The 26,341-nt window shown below is 46.2% G+C and overlaps 1 pseudogene; it reads right to left on the reverse strand.

Moving 5' to 3' along the window:
• Positions 1-24,104: 24,104 nt before the first annotated feature.
• Positions 24,105-24,606, reverse strand: LOC120840246 (annotated as a pseudogene).
• Positions 24,607-26,341: the final 1,735 nt, after the last annotated feature.

Raw genomic sequence — 26,341 nt, forward strand, 5'->3', positions numbered from 1 at the left:
AAATTCGACTTCCGTCGAATTTTACAATGTAGAAAATTCGAAAAATCGAAATCTTTCGAACATTTCCAACCGCTTGATTCGATCATCGAAACTTCGATCGAAAAAAGTTCGCGGCATCCCTAAGCTCAACAGACTTGCGAAGACGGTGCGACCGCAAGTCGATTGGGTCTCAAGCGGCAGTTCATGTTTGTAAACAGCGAAAGGCTTTATATCAAATAATTGACGAAATAAAAGTGAATTCACTGTACCAAAATGTTTGACATATGAAAGTCTTCGTACTCTGCCGTTACAGTGGCACCAAATGACACCACAATTTTTACCTCCGAACGAATGCGGGGAGTGCTACGAGCTTGTCATCAATCACGTGGTTTGGACACTTGTTTTGTTGTTTTCCTATAGAAGCAAATATTAAAGCCACACGATAATAAATAGAGTGCTCGCGAACGGTGATAAGCCGCGCGCGTGGAGTTTCTGTCAACTATTTTATCTGTTGACTACTGCTTAGATGACGGACACGAAAAAACCCGACCAACGAGTCATATAAAACTTCGCTGTAAAACGTGAGCACCTTTGTGGTTTGTGTGGATCCGAAACGGCAAAATACTGGTGAAAAAAAAAAACGGTTGGCAATCCTCTTATTTCATTATTACATGAGGGTGACTTGAAGAAAATTTGTTGAACAGAGCTGGTTGTCTTTGTGTGTACGTGTTGTTCTGGCAGAAGTCCCATATGTTGCAACGCTTAATTAGTTCACTATTTCCTGAGTGAGGGTCTAAGACCTACGATAATTTTTTTTCCCTCTAAACGTGCAATCTGCTAGGAATTAGGAGATAGCCTTACGTTACACTTTGAATCTTTTCAAACTTCGTTTAATATTATTAGGCTAACCTAAACGAGGTACACTGATGACGAATTTTTTGGACTTCCTGCGTATAATACTTTATATTTAAATCGATATTACGAGTGGTAGCGTCTGGTTACAAAGTAATCTTTCCATCCTTGTCGTTTTTTCGGGCATCATGACTCACAACTACGAGCTACTCTGCATTAGAAGAAAAGACTGCATTTACACGGTTATCTATCATCCACCAGTTAAAAAAGTTTCAATATTTTATCGTTTTAGAATAACTTTTTTTGTTTTTCAAAAAGTAAAGATTCAATCTTCTTTACAGCGAAGCTGTATATGGGGACTCACAAGTCTGAATTCTGAAATTTCTTTGCGTTACCGTCTTCACGAAAAAGAACCTTCAGCGATTGAAGCGAAAAGTAGACATCGCGCATACAACACCTCGCAGTCTTCGTTTCAACAAAAGAACAAGCACAATACAAGCATCCGAACCACGTAATTGATGATAAGGTGCTCCTGATAACAGTGCGAAGCACGTAGCGCCCACCGCATACGTTTCTCCGTAAAGATCACTGTTGCGCAGGTTTCCGCGGCGACGGCAGCTTGCGACGTGGGAAGTGACGTAACTAGCTTTTCATATATAAAGTATTTTGATACAGTGCGTTTACTTTTTTTTTTGTCAATCTATAGACCTTTTCGCTGTTTACAAACATGAACTTCTTCTGCGTCCCAAGCGACTTCCGGTCGCTCTGTTATTTAGAAGCCCGTGGAACTTACTTATGTAACCACCGCTAGAAAACAGAAATGCTACACGCACATCGAAGTTGGGGATTTAACGAGGGTCTTCGGCTTGGAAATGTAACACCTTGGAGGCGGCAAGTTGATTTCTAAGAATGTTAAACAATTTAGATAGATTTCGTGCTCCTTCGTTCTTTTGGCGTTCACCTGGAGAGTTGGTGGTCACTCGTTTCATCGCCATTTTATGCAGCGATGTTAGTGTGAGCTTTGTGCATTTTTTTATGAATCGGAAGTTCTCTAGGGCGTCGAAGACTGGAGTATCGCCTGGTGCTTGTTTGCCATAAAAAAGGTCTGTAATGCAGTTGGCTTTTTGGCAAAGACGAATATAAACATACTCGAAGAGTCCCGTTTCAGAGACGACTTTCTCATTCTACCTATGTCTAATAATTTTTGTAATTTTATTAATGCTACTCGTGTTGTACCGGGATCGTCAACATTGCTTGATGTGTTTGTGACAAGTCAAAACGCATGTTGTATTAGTGCTGGTCTTCTAGAATATTGTTTAAGCGAAGACCTGCCCATATTTATGTTGATAAAATATAACGGCGCCAGGTAATTGAGTTTCGGAATGAAAACGAAAAAGAGACTCCTAGTATACGAATCGTAGCTTTCGTCACATTGGAAATGTTTCGCGTAACTGTTTCATATACAATTTGGGACTCTATTTTTTTCAATGTATCTCCTGATGAACTGTATAATGAATTTGTAGTCATTTTCTTTTTCCAAAATATACGAAAACTCGTTTCCGTATCGGCAAACAAAACAAACTTAGAGAAACCATAAGCCATCGGTAACTATAATATGTTTGAATTCAATTAAGAGGAAAAATAAACTGTAAAGTTCGTTTCTTAGAACAGAAACTCCAGAAAACCTTGTCCTTTAAAAAAAAAGAGTGCATACTGTGAATTATGTACATCATCATTCTAAAATATATTTTTATAAGTTATTTAATGAGACATGCTTGAAGAGAACAGATATTTTATGGAGACAGTTGAACCATGAGCAAAAACGGGTACCTTTAAATCAGCCGTACAAGAAATAACTAAAGAAGGCGTAATATTGCGAGGTAAAGATGTCGACAAACCTTTTAATATGTATCTAATACAACGCGTATGTAGCATACATAGTCCTCTATCAATGGCTTTTATGAAACCTAGAAATAAGCACAATGCATTTTTCTTTCCAACAGAAAAGCAAGTAATTTTTATAATGTCTCTCTTAAAAATAGCAACTCCTATGATACAGATGATATCCAGATCAAACCAATATGACTTAGATGTTTTGGCACCGGTACTAAAACATATATTGAGTGCTTCAATGTATAGTATTGTTTTTCCTAACAAAAATGTGGATTGCAAAAGTTATTGTATTGTATAAAGGCGGAAACAAGGACCAATTCTCTAATTATCGACCTATGTCAATATTACCCGTGTTTTCAAAGTGCATTGAAAAATTTATTAATAATAAAATAATAAAGTTCTGTACAAAATTCGCAATAATTACAGACTCTCAGTTCGGTTTTCGTAGAGGTCGGTCAAAGAAGTTTGCATAGTGACTACAGAACGAATTAAATTTAAAGTCGCTCAAAGAAAATATTTAATTCTATATGTCTTTATTAATTTGTTGAAGGCGTATAACTCGTACTGCTCCCATAAAAAAGCTAGAATGCTATGGATATTTTAACGTAACACTAGGTATATTCCTATTTTAAATTTTGTGAGCAATGCGTTATAATAAATTGACATATTCTACCGCTTAAACTGTCAGAGCTAGAGAACCACAAGGTAGTATCTTAGGCCCTCTGGTATTTAAAATGTATATAAACGATATTGCTAACATCAGTATGGACCCTGCTTTAATATTTGTGCTGATCATATTAGTTTCTTTTTTGCAGAAATGCACGAATTTGCATATGAAGCAAACGCTACATTACAGAAGCAACATAAATGGAGTGAAGTAAGTTCGTTAGGAATAAATACGAGCAATATAAATCGGCCCTTTTTAGACCTAAGCATAGAAATGTTAGCTTCGCTTTAAATATTTTTCTTGGCCCCTCTGAAATTAAGATTGTGCAAAATGTGAAAATGCTTGTAGTTTACTTTAATGACCAGATGTCTTCAAATAATCACATTATTAAAATAGCTATAAAGCTTTCAAAAGTGCTTTGTAAATTCTGTCAGTTTAAAGATATAGTGCCCTGTCGTATCAAGTTGCTTATATAAAGAGCTCTCTTTGAACCCCACTTAAATTACTGCAGCTTGCTGTGGAGTACTACAACCTTGTCAAAGTCAACAAATTATATATTCGCAAAAAAAAAAGAAAAGAGCTAGCAGTTCGCATATAACGAAACGTTTCTTTTGGCACACATACTCCTCGACTATTTAAATTACTGCATTTAGCATCAAATTTTTTAATCATGTGAGTATACTCTCCTCACGTGATATAGATCCACCCTTTAATGTAATTAACCTTTTTTTTTATTTCGAGTTTGATTCTAATTTTCAAACCTCCTAACGTCAGAGAAAGAGTGCGCTGGAAAATACTATTAAATCGCAAAAACTATGGGTTGCAGATGTTAAAATAAAATCTTCCTTTTTCTTAAATAAGTTTGAACAACATAATTTGTCAAATATTGAAAGGTTAAATGTTAATTAAATTCTAGAGCTTTGTTTTCATTAAATAAAAAAAACGAAAATCATCCTTGTGAAGCTGTCAATAAGTCAATTTTATGTACATTTGTTTCTCTAAAAATTCAGTCACTAGATTTACGTTTATTTTAGTAAAACGATGAAACATGCCATCAGTAGCTATTTACAATCAATACGTGTTGATCATATAGGTGTTTTGCTTTTCATCCCTGCTCACTGTTGTTTTGCTACCGTATGCCAATTGTAAGGCTGCAGAGGCCTTGTCAAGTCAAATAAATGTAACTTTTTTCCTTTTGCAGCCTACATCACTGCCTGTAAATGTGAATAAACATTGAGTGATGCTTTTATTGATTGATTGATTGATTTATTGGTTGATTGATTGATCTAGTTAGTTAGTAAGTTAGTTAAGAAAGTAAAGCACACTGGAAACTGGCCCCGTTCCCAGCGGGTTTTAGAGGTTTGAACGGTCGCAGCTCCTCTGGCGGTTAGGCACATCCTCTTTTCTATTTGTGATCCCCCTAAATGCATGCTGTGAGATTATTCATAAATGGTAGGAAAACACAAAATCGACACTGTATGGCTCTGTCATAGTAACAGTGTAATTCACAATATCATTCATTCATAATGCTTTTTAATTAAATAAAAAATGAAAAAAGATATTCATTGTCATGTCAGCATGCCGTCTTCTACGAGATATCACACTAAATATCTATATATTTTACGTTTCAATATTTTTATCTTTCTGCTTTAACGTAAATATAACACCACAGTAAAAATAAATACTACGTGTGCTTAAGTTATTTCACCCCAAACTGTTCCTTTTTTTTTTCAAACCCCTGTCGTTTAATATTACAGCAATGTTTGCTCTCCCATAAAATGCTCCGTAATGGTATCAGTCACCAACAAGAATACTTTTAATTCGTAAAAGAGCTGGCGAAGCGTTGTCGTGGGTGCCAAATGAAACATTAAAACGGCATCCACGAAGCAACTATGCCAAAAAAAACTTATCTAGTGTCGATAAAAAAAAAAAAAAAAAGAACTCGTAAAAGCGATGATGGAGATTCCAAGAAAAGCTGCAATGCTCGGATCGGTACGAATGGGGCCATTTGCGTAATTTATAGACCATCCAACTTATCCTTCTTTTTCATTCAGGTCTCCATAAAGAAATCATTTGGGCACTACATGTACATTTGCCAAGGCGTAAAAACGACCCTCGTACCAGATTCGGAGTACGCTTGTGGAATAGCAAAATGCATGCTAACAAACGAAAAAAAAACTATAATAGATAAAGCAATCTAAAGATCGAAGTGGGAGAGAAACGTTGTTGCTCCTATTTTGCTATCAGAATGGCCGAAAAGTTGCCCGCCTCGGCAGCTTTATCCAAAACATAGCCATGTATATAAACAAGTAAAATCGCTTTTGACTCTATATTGGCTATTTCGGAGAGAGCGAAGGAGCTCCTAAGTTTTACCGGAGTTAAATGAGGTCGATCTTGATCAATGTGCACTTGATGAGCTCTGCTATATTTAAGTCACGCTCCTCGCCGTAATAATACTCAGGAGTATTATCTTTATTCTACTGGGGTGAAAGGAATGTATCACACCCAGGTGAATGGAATAAGAAACGTGCTGTCAAATAAGTCCCATTGCTCTCGGGCAGAGGGCGCGGGAGCGCGTCTGCAAGTAAAACCCCTCCTCTATCCAGGGAAAAGTGGCGCCATTCATTGTTGTGGAAATGCTCGAAACACGGGCCGCGCGCCACTACTGGGAAGAACATGGCGTCTGAAATCTAGCTCAGTGCTGCGCTCTGCCGCCATAATCTTCGCAAGGGCTGCACGTTGTACGTGTCTCGTGCGTCGAGCACCTTGCGCTAGTTTTGAAACATGAAGAGACTTTATCTGCAAGCAGGACATGTAACGCTGGCTGCTGCGGCTGCACCACTGATCACTGTTGTAGTAGGCTGGATCGCGGATTGCGAGCTGCCGGTGGCACCACCGGCGGCAATTGATAGACATGAGGCAATACACGCGAATCTATGGGAGAAACTCACAAAAGTAGAAATATTGAAGCTTGTACGCGGTTGCTCGAAGGCGGTTGTCTTATGATGTGTTGCGATCATTATATCGGGTATTTGAGATTGTATCGGTATTTGCAAGTGTATGAACGCTGATTGAAAAATGAAATGTTTTTAATCGGAGCACCACGGACTGTGTTGGCGTCGCTTGCTTCAGTTGCAAAATAAATAACAAGTTACACAAATGGACGTCACGCTCTGAGTTTTTGTTCGTCACGGAGGTCATCACTGCAGTTCAAAACAAAAGCTTGCACCAGAAGTACACTCTAAAAAAAGGGTATCATCTTACACCCTCTTGTCCCATATAAAGCACCTCAAAACTTTAGTTCGACGTACAGCGCACCATAGTCGAACAGACGGCCCCAAATTTTACGATTGGCTTGAGAACGCTAGGAGATAACTTATTAAATAGCTAAAGTACGTATCAAATACCACAAGAACAAAAAAAAAAAACATTGTGGTTTTGCAGTAGGGCCAAGAAAATCCCGATTATTTTTTTAGTCAATAACACGTACATTACCTATTTTAATAAGTTATACCAGACCACTATCAAGATTCTCGTGAAAGTTAGTACCGTCAGATTGACGTCAGTGTGCTGTACGTCGAGCTGAAGTTTTGGGCTTTATTATATAGGACAAAGGGTCTTACAATACACCCTTTTTTTAGTGTGCTCTGTAAAAGCGCTTGAAACTATGCAAATATCCCCAGTAAAAGCCTTTGAACGTGTCGTCTGCTAAGCTCTGATGACTAAGGGATCACGAACTACTCTAAATTGACTCTCGGCAACCCTCGTCTCATTGAACCGCATTACAGTTTACACCCAACAAAGTCGCAACCCTCGACACTCAACCGCAAAATATTTAATTAAAAAAAGATTCGTGTCTCTTATAGGCTCTCATTCCCGGAAAACACGATAGAAGTTTCATCATCGAGAACACCCTACTAAAGTATAATATTGCGGTTTTCCCCATTTAACCCTTAGAGTTCCATGCATTACCTGCTCTCAAGCGATGGCTGTCGGTGGTACCATTTGGCCCCAAAGAGACAAGCCTTGATCTACGATACAGCCTACTACAATAGAGATCTGCAGAGTCGCATATAAAGAGATTTATAAAATAATAGCGCTAGCAAAGACAAGGACAAAAAAAAAGGCGAACAGGACGAGCGCTTACTCTCACCTGAACATTTATTTAAAAACAGCTTGATCAAACAACCTTTGATAAAAAATACACTGAATAACCCAGTGACGTCACTCATCACCACGTGTCAAAAAATTCCTTTCTTTTTTATGCAAAAAAATTGACGGCTGGCTGGCGTAGAGTTTCTATATGGGCTCCCTACGGGAGCCAGAGGCTGGATTCTCAAAGCGAACTTACGACGAAAAAAATGCGTACGACAAATTTAAGAGAAAATCCGTATTCCCGAAACGAAATTGTCGTAACTTTTGCGCAGGTTACGACAGAATCCTACGACAGCTCCTAAACTGTCTTACGCACTTTCTACGATCAAATTAACATGGCCGACAACGTCGCTCAGTTGCTCGGTCACGACGATCCAACGGACATTTATTTTTCTAACTGCTCTTCTTGCGCGTCCCGACTTCAAGCAGCAAGAAAAAAATGAAGTACTTGAAACCGACCACGACGAACATGAACGCTGGATCCGCAGACACCCGAAAAAGGCAACGAAGGCAACGATCTCACCGACCAAGCGAGCTCGGCAGAATATATAGGCCTAGCAGGCACTCCGACCCGTTCCGGCGCAGCATTGCTCAGACGGTCCTTGGCCAAGATCGTCTGCCCACGATCGGCTGGCTTGCTGAACGGAATATGCCCGCGCGACCCTTGTGGACCCACCCCGTATGAATAGTTTGATAGCTGAACTAAATTTCAGAGGTCAACCTGTTCCCCTTATCATCTCGATCACCTTGTTTTCCGAGGCAGCGGTGACGAACGCTGTCGTCGAAAGGGGACTCCTCGATTCTATCTCCTTGTTTTGTGCGATATAGAGCTCAAATAAACGCCGTATGAATTACCTTCGGAACACAGTATGTACACTTTGTTATTAGTATGCCATTTTTAACTGTCGAGCTATATCAGGTTGTGGGAGCTACGCGATGCCGGTCCAACCTTTCTTTGTCGAGTGTCACGTCAGTATCCAGTTGCAATCGTTGAAGATCGGTCCCGAAGCGCTTACCGAAACGCAGTCTGAATCCAGCACTTCGATCAAACGCACGCGTCCGCTTTGAGTGTGAACAGGTATTTGCGTGACTCTTGCTGACACTCTCGTATTTCAAACGTATCCTTTTTAACGTCGGCTCACTCCTGCATTTCCGAGGCCGCGAGAAACGCCGCGGCGGTTTGTTTCCATCTACGTCGCTTTGCAAACGACTGGCACGGGGCTTTTACCAACGATGACAGCTGTGTTGACTTCGCAGCGATCGAGTTTGTAGCAGTCAACGAAGCGTTTAAATCGTGTTAGCGTCGATATACCACTGCACGGACACGAACCCCAGACAAGCGGTGGTGGAAAGGCCACCCGTGTTTATGGGAATCAGCTTGAACACTAAACATTTACACACAGACAGGACAGGACATACACAGAGCTGTCTAACAACGGTGGTTAGCCTGTGTTTGTTTTTAAAAATCCACATGGGGGGGGGGGGGGGGGCTCCAAACTATGCCTAGCTCTCTAATTGGTTGTTCATTTTGCCGAAGACGCCGTTGCCATAGCAACAGCTCCGGAAGTCATCGTTTCTCCGTAAGAGGTCGTAACTTTCCTCCTCTCACTTAAAAACGCGTTTGTGAATACCGTTCTTGTCTCATCTTACGATGAATGACTTTACGAGCTTCGTAGATAAGTTGTCGTAGGGGTTTTTTATGAATAGTTGTCGAAGAGGTTTTTTATGAATCTGAGGCCAGAATTGCGCGTTCATCCCAACGAGGTAGAGGGGCTTAGAGCGATAAACCGGGGTTCCGGTCTGCACTTGAAAGTGACCCCCATAAGGCGGCTGCCATTGTACGCAAATTTGACCACTCGTCACATGACCAAATCAAAGTCACAGGAAAGATGGCAGCGCCCATGCAGCGGCTGGCCCCAGTTTGTCGGATGCTTTGTTGGTTGTCGTTCGTCTCGGTGAGCTGATTTCAGACACGAAAGCCGTCATATGAGGCCGATCGAAAGCGACTTCAGAGTTCAGTGTGGTGCCTGACGTAGGTATAACGTGAAAATACGGAGGAGCGGTGTGCATTTCGCTAGTGACCGACGGGGATATTGCCACGAAGGAGACAATCGGCCTTACGTTGCTCGGATCTCGGATTGATTCGGACACCGGTAGGATAAATATTAAGACGACGTTTCTGTGCTCTCGTTGACCATCGGAACACTCGAGATCTGCAGTAAAGCGTGTGCAATATATTTGGACACACAGTTTAGTGACGGAAATTGCGTGAGTCGTGCTTGGCAGTGTGCAACCGTGGTGCCGCTTCGTTCAAATGACCGAAGGCTCACTTTGGTTGTGCGGTCCACCAGAGAGCTGCCTTGCGGCTTGTAGTTCCCGTGCCGTGCTAAATGATACTGTGCTGCTTCCCAAACTGTTCCAGCGTAGACGTGCACTTTCACGGAGCACAGGTCTGCGACGTACCGAAGAGCGGCCTTCAAGCTGGTAGTTCCTATGCCATGCTTTAGGTGATGCTGTGCTGCTTCCAAAATTATTCCGGCGTAAACGTGCACTTTCACGGAGCACATGTGTTGCAGTTGGTATTGATTCCGCTGGTCTGTCGCACGTTTCGTCGACACTAAATTTCATCAACACTCGTTACGCTAATTGCAAGCTATATGGACATGTCATCGCGCGTGTCACCTACCCAGTCCACCCGTTCACGCCGCTTTGCGACGGCAGTCTGCAGGGGCTTATTACCAGAAAAGTGGTCCCACATCGACTTCAGTTCAGCCCGGCCACGGCAGCCGCCAGACCCCGAAGGAGAGGATTTATTCGGACAGAATGCTACTAAAGCAATGCAGCTTCTTTAGTGGTCAGGATAGACTCTTTTCTGTCTGTTTTGTTGTATTGTGACGGATGCTTGCTCCAGTCCTATTTTCTATCAATATTTACTATTCTGGAAAGTTCCAGGCCATGCTCAGCTGTCATTGTATGTTCTGGTGGAGGTGCTGCGCACTTCATCCATAGCCCTTCACTCTGTGTGGACCCTGGCGACTCCTCAGCCGAGTTGCCCGATAAGAAGACACGGGTGGCACATTATCCCGAGTCTTAAACCCCCGGCAAGCCGTGAACCAAGTCCTATACCGATCCCGGCAGAAAAACTGCAAGACGAGAGAGTACCATAAGGACGAAACTCGGAAATACACCACGAAGGACTTGAAAACCAAGCCAGTCGCTGCTATCAGCAAGAACCACCGGAATTAGGTCTTTTGCCAGAAAAACCGAAGCTGACTAAGCCAACAATGACAAACGTGTAGCAGCAAACCACGTCCGCTCCCACTATCGTTTGCATGCCATTTGCATCTCACATTCTGATGCACTTTCACGCAAGGTGCGTAAGACATCAAGGGCTGGATTGAACAATATGTCCGTGTCGACGCCACAGTGGGTAGATGGACAACCAGCTCCTGCAGAACTTATACTTCTCGTGGAAGAAACTGCGAGGCACTGGTTTGAGAACCACGAATCCTCCTTAACGTCGTGGGAAGTTTGCAAGATCGAGCTGAAGTGCACGTTCATCAGTCTACATTGACGAGAGAGAGCCGAATTCCTGATTCTGTCCAGGACATAGCCCAACGAGGGCGTCACCGCATTCGTGGAGGATGTTTTGCTTCTGATCGAGCACCCACGCCAACCCTGATGCCACAGAAGACAAGAAGCTAAGAATCCCATATCCCTTATGTGAGGGGCAACACCTTCAGCAGCCTTGTCCGCAACCCCACGACAACAGTCGAAGGGTTCATATAAATGAGGCTTCTAACATTGAATGTACACTGCAGGCCCGAGCCTGTACCTATCAACAACTCCCCAGCGTCTCGACACTCGAGTTGTCCAGCTGCAACTTCGACGCCAGGCATCCGTGATATCATCCACAGCGGTGTCCGGGAAGAGATAAGGAAGCTAGTTTCTGCCGTCAGTTGCCCGGGCTTTATTTTGATCGCCGAGATTGTTTCAGAAGCAGTTCGACAGGCATTTCAACTGGAGACTTCTTTGAGTGAAGCGGCATCTGACGAACTGAGGGCGACTTATGCCACAAAGTCACAACGACCACCACAGGCTACCTGTTACTATTGAATGCCAATTCAACGAGACACCCCAACGCCGAAGCATTGCCGACATCGGGAAGAACCAGTGTAGGTCCGCGCTAAACAAAGTACACTGAGGAAAACGGAGGTATTGCGAATGGCCGACCTAAAACCACTCTGCTACCACTGCATGAGGCCCACCATGTCGACTGGAGTTGCTCGTATCAATGAATTGGCCTGCAAAGGTTCGTGCCGAATGACCCTCGACCACGTCTCGACGAGCGTCCACGGAAGATTGAAGATTATCTTCGGCGGTCTTTGTCCCTGGTGTCGACATTACCGCGAAGCTCGTGATCTACTTCATCTGGACGGGAGGTAAGCACGACAAAGCAGGTGAGCGGCAATGCAAGGAGAGTTGATCTGGTGTCGGTGGTCGTCCAAGGACAATACGTAATAGTTTGCTGACACTAATTGTCTGTGTCCACGCCACGAAGCACACGATTTCCAACTTTTAGGGAGAATGCCGCTCAGTGACTTAAAGAAATAGAATGGTTGGTTGCTCTCAAAAGTGGACTGCAAGCATCACCAGACTTCACTTTGCCACATGAGACTTACACAAGTTGCAGTGGTCGCAGGATGCAGAATAAATCTCCATTACGAAATGGAAGTGAAGTGGCTTGGATAGCAAACAAACATTGTTGCCAGCTATCAACTCAACGGTACAGCAAAAGGCACAGCCACATAACCAATACATGCCCGAGCTTGCTGCATTGGTGCAGAAAACTACCAGGAAAATTTTGCGGATTTGAAGCCAGCCCTGCAGCTTCAGTGCATCAGATGTCAGTGGTCGCACATGACGTATGATTACAAGACGGCATGAGTCGGTTAAAGTTTCTACTCGAACAGACTGAACACCGACGTGCCAGGAGCGTCATCCCACAACAAGGTCCCCAGGTATTACGACTCAACGCCTGACAGGAGACTGTCGCAGAAAGAACTCGTTCTGGAACCATTAAATAAGAATCAATAATTATGTAATCCACCGGAAATAAACATAATTGATACACTAACCAGATAAACATATCTCCGCTTGCCTTTACACCTCGAGAGTTTATACACCAAGAATTGTGTTCACCACACGCGCAGGTCCTTTTGAGGGCACTCGCATCTCTGACCCTTCAATAATAATTAATGGGACATACCAGACTGGCAGACTTGTTGCATTGGGCTGCACTCATTACACTACTCCGGAACATGTGGCACATCCGAAAACCAACTCCAGTGATGTGAAAATGTTATTTATTAATTTATTCCCTCCAGGGGCCTTCGTAGGCATTGCAGAGAGGATACTTTAAACTACACACATGATAATAACATTAAAGAACACTGCTGTAACTTCTTAATTGCAAAAACAAACACACCTCTGAGCACACACTTTAATAGTATGTGTTGATGCATTGTTATATAACAGGACACTTTCTATATGTATGACACAATAGACCCTTTGCAGAACCCCATCAAGCAACACAACTGTTACCATTTTTTTCGGCGTAGAGCACACAAATGGGCCCCATTTCATGTCGAATACTAACGCAGGATTCGAGTCCAAAAGGTGCTGAGCCGAGTTCACAGTGATGGCGGACATAACATTCTTGTCGAACAAGTGGCCAAAGTATGAAAGTCTGGGGTAATTAGAGTAGTAGCTACTGTAATTCGTTTCATCCCAATTTGGCAAACGGTAAAGGCTACACTCTCGGTGAGCCAATATGCACGTTGGAGAGAGGCACATGACAACATGTCATTCAGAGTGCTTGTCTGCACAGATTTGTCACACACCTTCGCTCTGTCTCTCTGATTGGTTCCAGGGGGCTGTGGTGGTTGCCCTTTTTCAGGTTACAATGATACGAAGTATAGGCAACTCACACTTTTCAAAAAAGTCTATTGAAGAGACCGAAAGGGATGGTCAACATTTTTCAACAAGACTGCTCTTCAGGCAAGGGATGAACCCAACTATGAATCATCTTATCCAGGTAATTAGAACAAGTAAATAATTGACCGACTAATGCAATGCACTCTCGACGAAAAAAAGTATTGCTGCAATAAATCCTACGAAAGAGAAAAAGCTGCAGTTAATCTATGCATACACCCAAACAGTTATTCTTATTGCAAGTCAAATAGCTTCGAAGCAGGTGCCTGCAACGATTTATTCATCCCCACACTCAATAAAACGTCATCCTCGTAGCTGAAAATAAGTGTGCACTTCGCACTCACCAAAAAAGGAAGAAAAGCGATCGAATGTAGAATCGTCGATTAGCAGAAAGGGTTAAAGATCGCAGGAGCTTCCTCGCTAAAGGTTGCTATGGTTATTCGGTGACGCAGGGCTGAAACAACTTCTCCTAGGTCCTAACGCGACGTATACCTTTCGCATCGATTCTCAGAGATTGCAACGTTTAAAACATGCTAAGAGATTGCGAAAATTTTATGCTAAAACCACTCAAAGTTTTATCGATCCTCGAACAGATCCCGAATCCGAGCACCGGTATGGCGATACGGCTGATGCTGGCTCACAGGTTTTAATATCCAGATGATCCAGAGCGATCTTGCGCAAAAACGGTACAAAGTCTCATTCCTTCATATTTTCACATTATACCTGCGTCAGCGAGCACGAAAAAGCACGAAATCGTCGGAAAGCAGCTGCACATCACGGCTGCCGCGCACCGAACAAACTCGCATCCGCCAGCTCTGGGCGCTGCCATCTTACCTGTGACGTCACGGCTCTTGGGAGGTCACTTGACGAGTGGTCACATTTGCGTAAAACATGGCGGCAACCGGGGGGGGTGCACTTCCGAACTTCCGGTTTATCACTCTAAGCCCCTCTACATCATTGGTTCATCCCTGTAGCGCCGTCTTTCCCGCACGGCATGTTGATCCCGCTCCTCATTTGACTGAATTTGGCGAATACCGGCGCCGCGCGTTCGAGGCGCACAGCGCGCTCAAAAGCAGGGGAACGTACGCCGGGGCGCGCGCAACGTCTGCTCTCCTGCACGGCACTTGATCCGTCTCCTCACGTGATCGGATCTCGGCGAATAGCGGCGCGGCGGCGCGTGGAAAACAGATGCGCAACTCTGGCTCCCATAGGGAGCCTATATAGGAGCTCTAGGCTGACGCAGCCTTCAGTGCCTTCTTTTTTTTTATAGCATGCGCTTTAAGCACTTCCCTCGCGGTTTTTTCACGACCCCTCCCCACGATCGTGATATTTTGGAATTTGGCTGGCACAGACAATCTCTGCAATGAAGAGGCAGGTGTCATCATTTTGTTGAACGCAAAGACAGGTCACGCTCGCGCATCATCTCATTTACGCACCGTCCTGTCTGGCCGATGTGCACCCTACCGCATGTCAGCGGTATTCTGTATACCGCACCCAAGTTACATTCTACAAATTTTTTGGCATGATTGGCGGTGGATAAACGCACATCGTTCTTTTTATCTTGGATCCGCGGGCATAATTGCACATGCTTACATGGCACCGAAAACACAAGCGTAAATGGGAGGATGCTTGAGCATGACCTGTCTTCGCGTTCAACTGGAGGACATCTGCCTCGTCACTGCAGAGGTTGTCTGTGCCAGCCCCACTTTCAAAATACCACGATAGTCGGGAAGGCTCGTGAAAAAGCCGCGAGGGAAGTGCTTAAAACGCATGCTAGAAAAAAGAGAGCATGAAGTCTGCGTTAGCCAGCCGTCGATTTTTCTTCATCAAAAAGAGTGATTTTATTGACACGTGGTAATGAGTGAGGTCACTGGATGATTCAGTATAGTTTTTTATCGGAGGTGTTTGTCACGATTCGTCGGTATCGTGGATGAATGGGGCCGAAGCACCCGCCGAGAAGTTAACGACTCGCAGCCTGGTTGTGAGGGTGAACGATGACTGACCGGAGCGACTTGCGCTCCTCGGCGTCTATTGCTGCGGTGATCAAAGGTGCCGTCGAGCCTGACGGCCATAGACGGGTGGACTGGAGGGGGCACTTCGTGCTTGCCACATCCCTCCTCCCCCCCCCCCCCCCCCCCCCGGTTTGCTTTCTTAGAAAGACAAAATAAATGAACACCAAAGCACACGGCCGTCAGCGATTCCGCGTATGGTCGTGCCAAGTCCTAGCCGGTCGACGGCGAAGGTTACCCCGGCGAGTAACGGTCAGGTGGTCTTCGCTGCCGCGTACTCCGCCTGGTCACTGGCGTCGACGGGCCAAGTGCAACGCCGGGCGAAGACTGAACTGGTCGCGCTCCATCCGGTAAAGTCGCAGGGACCGGGATTGAGAGTGGCACCGGTCCAACTGGTGCCACAGGACAGGCGATGGTTGTCGCCTCCGTGGTGGGTGGCGCTCCACCGGCCGAGACTGGTTTTTGCTCCCGAAGCGAGGCCTACCATGGTCGGCGTGCCGGTGCCAGGTGGTCCCGTCGGGCATGTGGACGAGTAGCGACGAGGCGCTCGCTGTAGAGACCACATGTCCGGCGGACCAGGTTGGGAAAGGACGGAAGTTCCTGGCGAAGACCGACGCTCACGACTCCGGCAAAAGATCGGGACGGCACCCTCAGTCAGCAGCCAGTTTCTCCTTCAGCTGCTTCAGGAGCGCCGTGAACCGGAGATACCGATGCAAGACGTCCGAGGGTGTCTTGACTATCCGGCCCAGCAAAAGCTCGCAGGGGCCACGGCCACTGACCTCATGGGATGTAGTCCGGTACTGGAACAGTACCCGGGCCACATCTGTCGGGAAATCCCCGGGCTCGCACTTCTTGAGCTTATTCTTGATTGTCTGTACCACCCGCTCGGCTGCACCATTGGTAGCGGGCCGGTACGGCGGAACCAGCATCCGGCGGATTCCATTCTTCTGCAGCCAGTCCAGGTACTCGAGGCTGGCAAAAGCAGGACCATTGTCGGACACAATATTGTCCGGCAATCCCTGCGTCGTGAAGACTTGCCGCAGCACTTCAATGGTCGCACTTGCTGACGGGCTGGTGACAGGCAGTGCCTGCATCCACTTTGAAAAGGTGTCCACTACCACCAGGAATTGGTGGCCCTTGAAGGGTCCCGCAAAATCCACGTGCAAGCGGAACCAGGGTCTCTGTGGGAAAGGCCAGGGGGTGATCTTCACGTGACGCGAGGTTCGCTGGTGCTCCTGGGAGACCTGGCAGCCTTGCAACAGTTGAGCGATGCCTTGGTCCAGGCCAGGCTACCAAACGTGCGACCGTGCCACCATCTTGGTCTTTTCCACGCCAGGGTGACCCGCATGCAGCAACTGCTGGACCTTGGCCCGGAGACTTTGTGGAATCACCACCCTGGAACCCCACAGCAGGTACCCCTGCTCCAAGCTCAGCTCGGCGGCCTTGTGGCTGCAGGTTTTATGACGCAGCTCCTCATCTCGGGACTTCGCCTTGACCACCTGAGACAAGACCGGGTCCCGGCGGGCCGCCTTCGCCACCCCAGTCCTGGTGAGTACACCCGGGTAGGCCCGCTCCAGCAGGAAACTTTCGGCTGGTTCTGGAACAGCAGCAGGCACCTCCGGCAGGGGCAGGCGGCTCAAGGAGTCGGCAGGTCCCAGGTCCTTCCCAGGGCGATAGACCAGCTTATAGCTCTAGGCCACCAGCGTCGAGGCCCAGCGCACCACACGCGGTGAGGCTTGCACTGAACTGCATTGTCGGGCCCCAACAGCCCCAGCAGCGGCTAGTGGTACGTGGCTGCCTCAAATTTCCGGCCCCAAAGGTACTGGTGGAAGCGCTTGATCCCGAACATGGGCGCCAGGCCTTCCTTGTCCAGCTGGCTGTAGCGTTGCTCTGCTGCATGAAGCCGACGAGAAGCAAACACCACAGGACGTTCCTGACCATCTTGACCCCGGTGCGACAGGGCGGCGCCTACCCCGTACGGTGACACATCTACGGTGAGGACTACAGGCTTGGCCGGATCGAAGTGTACCAGCACTGGAGCCTTAACGACTAACTCCTTGCTGTGCTGAAAGGCCAAGTCCTGCTCCTTCTTTCAGGTCCACTGCTGACCATCTCGAAGCAGACGATGCAGCGGCTCTAGATGCGTCGACAGGTTTGGCAGGAACCTCCTGCAGAAGTTGATAAGGCCGAGGTAACTCTGAAGCTCCTTCCTGTTCTTGGGCTTCGGTGCCTTGATCACGGCCTCAATCTTGCGGGAGGCCGGGGCCAGGCCGGCCTGGCCGATGGTCGATGACGTGTCCCAGGTATTCCACACTGGGGGTCAGGAACACGCACTTGTCCAGTCTAAGCTTAAGACCGGCGTCCTGCAATCGTGTCAGGACTTCGTGCAGGCTCTGCAGGAGGTGGACCCCGTTGTCGATACCGGTAACCAGGATGTCGTCTAAGTACACCGACACGTGCCTCATGCCCCTGAAGAGGTTGTTCATCTCCCTCTAGAAGATGGCTGGGGCTGAGGCCACGCCGAACGGCAGGCGCGTGTACTGGAAGAGTCCCAGGGTAGTCGATATGGTGACATACTTCCGGGCGACATCCTGGAGCACCAGCTGCTGGTAGACATCTCGAAGGTCGAGCTTGGAGAACTTCTGTGTCCCGAACAAAGCCGACCAGATATCTTCTATCCGAGGCAGCGGGCACTTCTCGACGGTAGCGACGGGGTTGATGACACTGCCGTCTCGCTTGAGGACTGGGACAGTTGGTGCGGTCCACACTGAAGTCTTGACAGGCACCAGGATACCCTCTTGCTGAAGCCGTTGCAGCTCTTGGGTAACCCCGTCTTTCAGGGCGAACGGCCACGGACGCGGCTTGAAGAAACGAGGCCGGGCTCCTTCGGGTACGTGGATGCCGACCGTCGTGCCGGCGAAGGTGCTCACCCACGGCTGGAACAGGGACTGGAAGTCGGTCAGAAGGCTCGGGACGTCTCACCACAGCTTCCTGGTACTCCTGCAGTCTAACACCCAGCGCGTGGATCCAGTTCTGACCCAGCAGCGTCGGTGACGACCCCTTGGGTAGATAAAGGGGAAGGATTGCCTCCCTGTCGCCAAGGCGACCGCTGACCTGGGCCCGACCCTGGACCTGGGAAAGCTGCCAGGAGTAGCTGCGCAGCATGACGCCCGACGCCTCGATGGACCAGCCTGGGAAGGTCCGCTTGAATAGCTTCCCGGCCATGACCGACACGCTGGCACCCGTGTCGAGCTACATGGTGATGGGGTGCCCGTTGACTTGGACAGACACCAAGTAAGGTGGCACGTATGATGGAAGTTTATTCGTATGCCACGAGTTGAAAATCTGCGGCTCCTCGGCCACGACGTGGAGCCTGGCTGAAGAGGGACCCAGGCCTGGTACCACTCGCCCCCTCCACGTTCTCTTGCGACGGCCACCCTGGCCGCGGGCTTGGGTGGAACTTGGGCTTGAACAAGGCTGCTGCTGCTGCTGCTGCTGCTGGCCGCCGCCCGTCCTCCCTTCTCGGCAGACACGTTCGAGGTGCCCGGTTGTCCCGCACGTGAAGCATTGCGCTTGGGCGAACTGGCACTGTGAGGTGGAGTGGGCAGCACCGCAGCGGCTGCAGGCACCGCTCCTTGTCGGCGTCTTGTTAACCGCTGCTTCCGTTGACGTTGAGCCGGCCGCACGCGCAATCTCGCTGGCGTCCTTTGCTGCGGCTTCCATCGCCTGCGCTGCCTTCACCGTGTCGTCCAGCGAGGGGTCGGGAAGCTCCAGGAGTCGCGTCTGCATGGCGGGGTTGTTGATGCCGTAGACGGAACTGTCGCGGAATAGCGAGTCCAACTGGTCACCGGAGGCGCAGGTGTTCGCTAACCCTCGTAGCGCAGCGACAAACTGCCCGAGAGTCTCGCCGTCGCGGCGGCTCCGGTTGTTAGAGGAGAACCGCTTCATAAGCGTGGACGGAGCCGGGCTGAAGTGCGAGCGCAGTGTGGCGAGCAGCTCACCCAGTGTTTCCACGTACGGTGTGGCCTGCTTTAGGAGGTAGAGCAGGAGACTTCAGACGAGGGTCCCGCAGCTGGCCAAGAAGATGTCCCGCTGTTTCGGCTCGGGCGTGTCGTTTGCCCGAAAGAACACGTGGACCTGTTCTTCGTAGACTGGCCAGGCGGGCCCATCTCCCTCGAACCGCTCGAGCCGCTCGAGCCCTTATACAGCCGCATGGCGACAGGAGCGGGGGGTGGTGTTCCGACTCTCTCGGCGGCGTGGGCCGAGCCTTGCAGGTTGTTCGCCTCCAGTGCCACGGTTCCTCGTCGCCAGTGTCACAATTATTCGGGATGGTGGACGAAGGAGGCCGAAGCACCCGCCGAGAAGGGAACGACTCGCAGCCTGGTTGTGAGGGTGAACGATGCCTGACCGGGACGACATGCACTCCCCGGCGTTTATTGCTGCGCGGTGATCAATGTTGCCCGCCGAGCCTGGCGGCCATAGACGGGTGGACTGGAGGGGGCGCTACGTACTTGTCACAGTGTTTGCCTTCGCTGTTTTAGAGCGCAGCTCTTAGGCGCCCGTTTCCGGCTTGAGCGGCGTCGCCGTCGTCGTCGCCGTCGGCGTAACCAAGGTCACCCCCAAGCTCACGTGCCCCCAAGGTCACGTGCCTCTCCCAAAGTCACATGACCCCGAGGTCACGTGACCCCTTCCAAGGTCACATCAAGGTCACGTGACCCCCAAGGCAACCCCCACGTGACCCCCCAAGGTCACGTGACCCCCTGCCCCGAAGTCAAGTGACACCCCCTCCCCCCCGAGGTCGCGTGACCCCCTCATCCCGAGGTCAGGTGATCCCCCGGAGCATATTAAAGAATGAGGGAAGGAGGAGGAGGAGGAAGATGGGTCTACCCTCCCCTCAGTACCCTTCCCTCCTCCTCCTCAAGAGCTGCGCTCCATTTCGGCGTTACAGGGAGTTGTAAACAGCTTTCACTTTTTTAAATAAATGTTCAGTTGAGAGTAAGATCTCGTCCTTTTGGAATTCGTTTCTGTCCTTGCCTTTGTTAGCACTTTTATTTTATGTCATGTACCAACCCGCCCGCTTCGCCACAATGATATCAAGAGAGTTTGACAACACACTGGGAAGTAAAGGAGGCAAATGAGGAGACGCCATTGGTCGGAAGCAGGCTGGGCGTCTTCCAGGGCATCTGGAAAACGCCCTGGAATAATAAGTGCGTGGGAGTAACTCTCGGTGACTGAAAACATGGCGGACGTGAATTTTCCATCACAGTCATTAAAATAAAAATCTAGCAGAACGATAGACGTAATCTGTACGTATCTCAGGCGCCAAGAGCCAGATTCTGCCGTCCGAGCAAAACACAGTTCGATCGGCACATTTGATTCTAACATCTTTTTGCATGATAATAAGCGAAACATTACGTTCACCATATTCTCAACCATGAAGGGTTCCTACATTTAACTCTTACGCGCTTATGAAAACTCTTTCTCACTACCATCATTAGGGGATTATTTTAATAATAATAATAATAATAATAATAATAATAACATCTGTTATTTTCCATTTACAGTGGTGGAGGCCGAGAAAAAAGCCGCACGAAACGGCTTGACGAGCTCTTGGCCCCCAAATTGCATTCTACAGCAGTGACAAGGCGACAGAAATATAAAAAAACAAACACGCACACCAAAAACATTAGTCGTCTACAACAAAATGGCACATCCACGCACGGAATTCTTTCATGTTCATGGTATCTACGTGAACATCACTGTGAATAAAACAATTAAGAAGTTTCGATATTCTGTAGCATAATATTTCTTTTCCTAGGTTTAATCGGGAAGTAGGTACATTCCAGTACTCAGGGTTTCGAAATTGATAATTGGGGACGCGTTAGTTTAAACCAGACAGTTCAATTATGTAATTACGGTTACTGCACAATTCATGTTTATACTTTGTAGAAAGCCTATAATAATAAATGTTGTAGATACTTAATATATTATACATTCTGAACAGGTTTTCTGTATGCGAGCAGAACGGCTCATTGGCAATTGTACGTAACATTCATTTTTAAAGCAAATGTGTGATATTAAGATTTGTTGCCGTGGTAATACCCTAAACCAGGTGACAGTAATTTAAATGAGCAAAAAATAGAGGTCTATACAGTAATTATTTACCCGACCTCGGAAATATATATCGATTCCAATATACCAGACCGACAAACTTTGTTCATTTATTCTTTAAATACTCAATATGATGGTCCCATGACATGTTTTATGAAAACACAATGCCAACTCAACCAATTTAATATTTACCGAGTTTATATAGATATATTCTAATGAAGAAATAACTTTATTTTTCGGCCTAAATATTATAGCTTTTGTTTTTATTGATATATATTTTTAAAGCGTTTTTATCGGTCCATTCTCCTAATTTATCCACTGCTACTGTGTTGGCCATAGATATAAGTCGATGTACCTTATCAGCAGTAAAAAGAAGCGTCGAATCGTCAGCATATATAACAAATTTAGTTGTCTGGTCTGTGTTCACAGAATCATTGACATCAACGCTAAAATGAGAAGGTCCAAAGATACTGCCTTGAGGTACACCCGATAATACCGATTTGATTGTGGAAATGAAATTATTACAACAAATGCTTTGTTTACGGTTTCCAAGATAGGATCGAAGAAGGGTTAAAGCTTGACCGCGAAATCATATAATATTCCAGCTTTTTCAATAATAGTTCATGGTTTAGAAAATCAAAAGCCTTAGTAAAGTCTACGTAAATACCAAGTACTAGTTGTCGGTCCTCGAGATTTCTTAAAAGAAATTCTTTCTGTTCAAGTAAGACAAGTTCAGTTGATTTATGCTTTCTAAATCCAAACTGGGATCTTGTAATTAGCTTATGTTTGTCAAAAAAGTTAGACAAGCGGGTATGAATAACTTTTTCAAGTCCCTTTAAAAAAACTGGCAGTATTGACACAGGCCTAGAGTTATTAATGTCATTCCTATCCCCCTTCTTGTGCAGAACGGAAACCTTGGCTACCTGTATACGCACAGGAAATATTCCTGTCGATATGCACAAGTTGACAATGTGTGTTACACGGGTGTTATAATGTCTAGAGCATATTTTACTGGCTTAATCTGGATATCATCAACATCTCTACTCGCAGTGTTCTTTAAATACATAAACACCGAAAACACATCGATATCAATAACGGGATCTAGAAAAACAAAATTCTCATTCCCTTTTTCAATGTGTCAATATGCTTCATTACTATATGCGTTTGTAGCTACGTTTACAAAATGATCGTTAATCGCATTAACTGAAGCAACACCTGCAAGTTTCGTACCATTCACACAAAGCTTTTCCAGACCAACATGAGACCAGTCACATTGTAGGATTGAATTAATCCTTTTCCGTCCACTTGACGAGCCCACGTTCCTATGATAGTAATCCGCCTTTGCCTTTTGAAGTTACTTTGTTAGCCTATTTCTAAATAATTCGAAATTGCTTAGATCCGTGTGATCTTTGGTTTTGCTAAATTTTTTGAACATTCAATTTTTATATTAATCTTCAATAAGAGGTCTGGGGTAATCCAGGGCTTACGAATTCTTTTTGACGTTTTAAATGTCTTATACGGAAAATTTCTTTCATACAGTTCTTTGAACCTGTCCAGAAAAAGGTTGTACGCTATATCAGGGTTTGTTTCATTAACGTCAGACCAATTTTCATTTCTAATAAATTCACGAAACTTTTCAAGGTAATTAAGCTTGATATCTTGAAAACGGCTGATGGACTTTTTTTTATTTTTATGGCATCGCTTGCCTGTTATGCAAAATAAAGTTGGCAAATGGTCACTTATATGACAATGTAAAATTCCGCTAATCATACAAGTGTTATCAACATTTGTGATAAAGAAATCAATAAGAGTTTCTGTGTTTTTCGTGATTCTAGTTGGTTTGGTTATCACATTAACACAGTCATACGTAGCAAGCAGAAAATCGAAATAATTTTAGGTGTGGTATTAAGTAGCATGTTAACGTTAAAATCACCTCCAATTATCACAGTTAGCTTTTTGTCGCTACAGAATTCCAGGAGAGTGTAAAAAAACCAAGACAATTCGGAATGTTGCCATCAGGTGCACGGTAAACTACAGAAACAAGCGTATTATCTGTCAGCAAAGACAAGCTTTCATAATCACTAGAGGTACAGCAAAAACATCGTAACAGTTCACAGTCCCTACCTTCTTTTATTAGTGCACACACACCTCCACCAAGACTAGTGGTGCGATTTAAACAGTAGGCATTGTAGCATGGCAAATGAAAAACGTCCCCTTCATCAGAATACCAAGTTTCCGTTAACATAATTACATCGAAAGAAATTTCAAACTGTGCAAAAAGACATTCGAGGTCAATGACTTTGTTCTTTGCAGATTGTACACTTAAATGGAAAGCCCGTAGGCAAATATTAGAACATGAGCTTAGGTGTTGTTCCTAATCAGTAAGTAGTAAATAAGGTGAATCCATCAAGTAATAACTGATGCGTCATATTTACGTAGTAGAACTAGGAGTCAAGCGCGAGCAAATCATCTTCGTTCTTGACGATGCAAGAGCGCTCGCGATTCTTACGCCTGACAAAAAGCTTTCCGTTCTGGTGCCCGACATACAAGAATCCTTTCCTTTTCGCCCACTCTTTTGTCCTGGCCAGCGGCTCCATGTTATACGTGGTCATGTTTTCGCTGACGTACGCGTTGATAGCAGCCTTTCTCAGCCTAGCCTTCCTGTTCAACCAGGTGTCCCTTGTGGTCTGCGATGAAAACTTGGTAGTGATTCCAGGAATTTTATCCGGTTTTGACAGTAATCTGTGGATAGCTGTGACGTCACTTTCAGACCAGTTCGGGCATTTCCAACTTTTCTGCTATCTTGTTCACTTTGCTTATCAAGTCTTCACCTTCAGTTTTCGGAATGCCGTGGAATTCTAAGTTAAGCTTTCTGCTTCGCTACTCGAGGTCATTCACTTGGAGCTGCAGTTGTTTAAGCTTTGCCTCTTTTTCGCTTTGCTCGATTGCCTCGCTGCGTTTTTTTAGGTCCTTTAGTTCCCGGTCCGGTTCTTTCATGTGGCTTAGGATGCTATCATATCGGTCAGACATTAGCTGAGCCGACGTTTCGGCTTCTGATTGGCCAAGAGAACATGTCAAGCGCTTTTTCTGCGCGTGTTGCACGCCCTAGCTGGCTCTTCCCGCTCCTCCCATTGGCCAAACTCTCAATATATACGGCCCTGGAGATCAGAGGGCTCCATCATCCAAGCGATACGACCATAAAAGCGGCGCTGTAACGTCCGATTGTGCACCAGCCACGTTCGAATACAAGCGTCTGTCAAGATCTGTCTATTCAGGCTAACAAAGCATTAAACAAATATATATCTAAATGAAAATAAAAAAGTATGCAACTCGCGACCTCAGCGTCTCTTTCAAGCGTTCCATTCTTTATAATGTGCATTGCTTTATTTCATAGCCTGCGTTAGAGACATTAAATAAGCTTCGCTTAGAGTATCGGCACTTTGTTCCCCGACACTGTTGTGAGCGCCGCCCTTTTGGTTCGTATGCAGACCAGACGCAACTGCCGACAGTCATTATTCAAATGTGCGACTTCCTCAGCATTAGATTTTGTGCTAGGAAGCTCATGTAATATTGCTTTGCTCTGTCGCGAACTGTTTAAACATTTCTAGAAGGCAGAAAAGTGCTTCCTGTGATTTCAGATAAAGCTTCAAATAACTGGCAACCATGATCTTAAGTCACAATATGGGAAAGTGTCGTTACTCTGAAGCGTAGCTCATTTAGTGGCCCTAGCCTGCGTGAAAAAGTATACTCCACTTTATTTTGATAGCGAAGCCGAAGCTACAAGCAGAAGCATGTTACTCGCACTGCACGATCGATCTCACCTGCTTGGCAGGGACACCAGAAGAATAAAGCACTCAATTTTTCAATTTCACGAGCTAGGGGAACAGCAATCATCATCATGATTCCCCTAACGGCAAGTGGCTAATTTAGTTTATAGGGTTCTTGCACGACACCATTATGGTGTACTAGAACGGGAGGTGTGCCAGGGCTGCTCGTTTCCGCGGCCTCCGCAGGACGCTGTCGCTTCGTGGCGCTGTAAGGCAAAGTGGGGTAGATTATTTTGATTAATAATATTAATAATAATAATCTTTATTGGCTTTTTTTCAGATAGATGGAATAGAATAGAATAGCTCGCTTCTTTTTAGAATAGATAGATTGCAGCGCGCCACTGTACTTTATCTATTCTATCGTGGCGTTGCTAGGCAAAGCGGCGTAGATAAGTGCGCGCTGTAATATATGTAGCAGCACCGAAGCGGCGAAATCCTACAAAAGGTCCCCTCTCTCCCAATGCAGTGACGGGGCGTTTGGCACAGCTCCCCTTCTAGTACACCACAGCATCATGATGCAACGCTACTACCGGTTTGTAGATCTCACCGAAACTCTCCGGAATCCATGCTCGAGGCATTCCTCGCTGTCATGCTGTGTGTTGTGTGCTTTGGGGCCATGTTCGCTCCGTTGTTTGTCCGTTCACTGGAAGCTTAAAATAGTCAATTTCGCCTTAATTAATTGTTCTAGCCGTAAAAGTGGGCGACAACGGAGCTGCGGCCAGCAGTATTGTTTTTTGTTTTTTTTTCTAATTCCGGCAGTCAAGAACCAGGACAAGTCGACGCTCGAGCAATCACTTCGCCAGCGTTATGAATGGCTCTGACGGACAGGCCGGTGCGACCTCGACCAGGCGGGT

Source organism: Ixodes scapularis, unplaced genomic scaffold (genome assembly GCF_016920785.2).
Source record: "Ixodes scapularis isolate PalLabHiFi unplaced genomic scaffold, ASM1692078v2 PGA_scaffold0__279_contigs__length_252992795, whole genome shotgun sequence".
Lineage (NCBI taxonomy): Eukaryota > Metazoa > Arthropoda > Arachnida > Ixodida > Ixodidae > Ixodes > Ixodes scapularis.